Source organism: Oncorhynchus masou, chromosome 30 (assembly GCF_036934945.1).
Source record: "Oncorhynchus masou masou isolate Uvic2021 chromosome 30, UVic_Omas_1.1, whole genome shotgun sequence".
Taxonomy (NCBI): Eukaryota; Metazoa; Chordata; class Actinopteri; order Salmoniformes; family Salmonidae; genus Oncorhynchus; species Oncorhynchus masou.
The window spans coordinates 2,710,171-2,714,506 of record NC_088241.1 but is presented as its reverse complement, the minus strand read 5'-3'; the positions used below and the strand labels follow the sequence as shown (position 1 = coordinate 2,714,506).

The 4,336-nt window shown below is 47.2% G+C and overlaps 1 pseudogene; it reads right to left on the bottom strand.

The window, feature by feature from the left end:
- Nucleotides 1-1,013: 1,013 nt before the first annotated feature.
- LOC135521796 (sorting nexin-27-like) overlaps nt 1,014-4,336 on the bottom strand; it is a 22,103-nt pseudogene continuing 18,780 nt past the window's right edge.

The window sequence follows — 4,336 nt, the reverse complement described above, 5'->3', positions numbered from 1 at the left end:
TTTTAGAACAGGTTCTGTTCCATCACCACCAGCCGTTTCCTCTTTGAGAACAGGTTCTGTTCCATCACCACCAGCCGGTTCCTCTTTTAGAACAGGTTCTGTTCCATCACCACCAGCCATTTCCTCTTTTAGAACAGGTTCTGTTCCATCACCACCAGCCGGTTCCTCTTTTAGAACAGGTTCTGTTCCATCACCACCAGCCATTTCCTCCTTTAGAACAGGTTCTGTTCCATCACCACCAGCCGGTTCCTCCTTTAGAACAGGTTCTGTTCCATCACCACCAGCCATTTCCTCTTTTAGAACAGGTTCTGTTCCATCACCACCAGCCATTTCCTCCTTTAGAACAGGTTCTGATCCATCACCACCAGCCGTTTCCTCTTTTAGAACAGGTTCTGTTCCATCACCACCAGCCATTTCCTCCTTTAGAACAGGTTCTGTTCCAGCATCTGTATCCCTCTTTTGTTCTCTTCTACCACTGCACTCTGTTCCAGTCCAGAGAACTCCAAGGTGGCCACAAAACACCCAATGGCCTTGCACGTGTCAAATCCCTTGTCCAATATCGGCCCAGAGAACCATCTCCTTCATCCAAGCCCACCACAAGACGTCAGCCTCCTTAGCCAATAGTCACAGGTCTCCATGGATTTCTGACCAAAGAGGTGACGCGATGTATGAAGGCATGTATCTAAGTCTTTAGAGTTACTTATTCACCTGTACAAACCTGCTATATGTTTCTACTGTAGCTTCCTGTTGGCTTGTGTTTATATTGTGTGCTTGGGGTGGATTCAAGGGTTCATGGTGAATAACAGCTTAAGTTGTAGTGTGCGTCATTGTTTCTCCTTCAGTCAGTCCAGAAGTTGTTCATTTGTAGTTTGATGGTGTGTAGTGGTTGTTGATCTGTAGTTGCTGTTATTGGAATGTAGAAGTTGTAGTTTGTTGGTTTGTAGTTGGTGTAGTAGTAGTTGTGTGAGGACAGGTAGTGGTGGTAGTTCCGGGCCGAACCAGACCAGAGGGATGGATGGAGGAGAGCATGTTTAGGAGGTGATGATCTCTCCTCCTAGGTGCCTCCATCCCTTCTGTGTCTCAACAGCTGGAAGATATTCTGAAACAGACACACGGCTCAGGAAGCAACAACATGCGCAGGCTGGCAAAAATGCACATGGATAATCGCATACACACAGAAACACACACACACACAAACACACACACAGAAACACACACACACAAACACACACACACAAACACACACACACAAACACACACACAGAAACACACACACACAAACACACACACACAAACACACACACACAAACACACACAAGCCCAGGCCGCTGCTGCTGTACCAGAGACAGAGGCAAAGCCTTACCTTGCTACACATACCTTCTTTACTGCAGTTCTTATTGTCCTTATCCACAGCCTCCTCTTCCACCTGGAGACACACAATATTACACAACATTCTCAAACAATATCAGTGGACAACATTCAAAAGATATTAGCCAGTGAAATGTGCAACATAAGACTGCTGGTGAGCCAGTAGACAGTACATGGCAGCATAAGACTGCTGGTTAGCCAGTAGACAGAACATGGAAGTATAAGACTGCTGGTTAGACAGTACATGGCAGCATAAGACTGCTGGTTAGCCAGTAGACAGTACATGGCAGCAGAAGACTGCTGTTTAGCCAGTAGAGAGTACATGGCAGCATAAGACTGCTGGTTAGCCAGTAGACAGTACATGGCAGCATAAGACTGCTGGTTAGCCAGTAGAGAGTACATGGCAACATACAACTGCTGGTTAGCCAGTAGACAGTACATGGCAACATACGACTGCTGGTTAGCCAGTAGACAGTACATGGCAACATACGACTGCTGGTTAGCCAGTAGACAGTACATGGCAACATACGACTGCTGGTTAGCCAGTAGAGAGTACATGGCAACATACGACTGCTGGTTAGCCAGTAGAGAGTACATGGCAGCATAAGACTGCTGGTTAGCCAGTAGACAGTACATGGCAGCATAAGACTGCTGGTTAGCCAGTAGACAGTACATGGCAGCATAAGACTGCTGGTTAGCCAGTAGACAGAACATGGCAGCATAAGACTGCTGGTTAGCCAGTAGACAGAACATGGCAGCAGAAGACTGCTGGTTAGCCAGTAGACAGAACATGGAAGTATAAGACTGCTGGTTAGCCAGTAGACAGTACATGGCAGCATAAGACTGCTGGTTAGCCAGTAGACAGTACATGGCAGTATACGACTGCTGGTTAGCCAATAGACAGTACATGGCAGTATAAGACTGCTGGTTTGCCAGTAGACAGTACATGGCAGTATACGACTGCTGGTTAGCCAGTAGACAGTACATGGCAGTATAAGACTGCTGGTTTACCAGTAGACAGTACATGGCAGTAGAAGACTGCTGGTTAGCCAGTAGACAGTACATGGCAGTATACGACTGCTGGTTAGCCAGTAGACAGTACATGGCAGTATACGACTGCTGGTTAGCCAGTAGACAGTACATGGCAGTATACGACTGCTGGTTAGCCAGTAGACAGTACATGGCAGTATACGACTGCTGGTTAGGCAGTAGACAGTACATGGCAGTATAAAACTGCTGGTTTGCCAGTAGACAGTGAATGGCAGTATAAGACTGCTGGTTTGCCAGTAGACAGTACATGGCAGTATACGACTGCTGGTTAGCCAGTAGACAGTACATGGCAGTATACAACCCTCTTCTCACCTCTTTCCTCCACTTGAGTTCACAGAAGACTCTCTCAACGCACTCATGCAGGTAGTTGAACTGGACACAGCACAGGACACAGCACAACAAAGGGTTAACTCTCTGCTCATTGATACATCATGTTCAGACATTCTTTGGGACTCTCAAAAGGTGTGTACTGTGAGTGTGTGTGAGACTCACGTAGGGAGTAAAGATCTTGACCCAGCGAGGTTTCTTCTCTGCCCTGGCGTACTGGAAGCAGAAGGCCATGCCCTCCTCATCAGTGTCCCAGTGCTGCATCTCCACCCACTCAAACACGATCACCTGGTTCTGTTATAGAGAGACAGGGTCAACACACACACACACACACACACACACACACACACACGTTCTCCGTACCTCTAGCGTTCCCTCCTCTGTGCAGGCGTGCAGTTTAAAGTGGTGTATGCTGATGGCTGTGACGACGTGGCCTTTGCGTCGGGAGTCACAGGAGCAGTGTGGGAAGATGATCTCATTGTAGCCTTCACAGCCCCGTAACATACTGAGATACTGGGGGAAAGAGAGAACATTTAGGGGTCAGACAACTGCTTCTAGAAACCATCCTATGTTCCATGTCTATTTGGTCATATATGCCATGTATATACCAAGTCTTACGCTACATGACCTAGTTTATTCCCATCTATTACAGCACTACCCTTAACCAGAATGGAAGACCAGACATGTGCTCCCTGACGAAGGCCATGCAGTCGAAACGTGTCAGAGTTTAAAATCTGTTTCCATTGAACATGCCATACAAAAAAAGGCATTTTAATTCATTATCTGAAGAGGGCCTTGGTCCTCCTTTCGTTTTGACAGTCATGTACTGTATTTGCTCATTAGTTGTGACAGTAATGTCTGTTGTAGCATGGCCATCTAGTGACTAGAAGAAAGGGAGAGAGACACTAACCATGGCCATCTAGTGACTAGCAGAGAGGGAGAGACACTAACCATGGCCATCTAGTGACTAGCAGAGAGGGAGAGACACTAACCATGGCCATCTAGTGACTAGCAGAGAGGGAGAGACACTAACCATGGCCATCTAGTGACTAGCAGAGAGGGAGAGACACTAACCATGGCCATCTAGTGACTAGAAGAGAGGGAGGGAGACACTAACCATGGCCATCTAGTGACTAGAAGAGAGGGAGAGAGACACTAACCATGGCCATCTAGTGACTAGCAGAGGGAGAGAGACACTAACCATGGCCATCTAGTGACTAGAAGAGAGGGAGAGAGACACTAACCATGGCCATCTAGTGACTAGCAGAGGGAGAGAGAGAGAGACACTAAACATGGCCATCTAGTGACTAGAAGAGAGGGAGAGAGAGAGAGACACTAACCATGGCCATCTAGTGACTAGAAGAGAGGGAGGGAGAGAGACACTAACCATGGCCATCTAGTGACTAGCAGAGGGAGAGAGAGAGACACTAACCATGGCCATCTAGTGACTAGAAGAGAGAGAGAGACACTAACCATGGCAATCTAGTGACTAGAAGAGAGGGAGAGAGAGAGACACTAACCATGGCCATCTAGTGACTAGAAGAGAGGGAGAGAAAGACACTAACTATGGCCATCTAGTGACTAGAAGAGA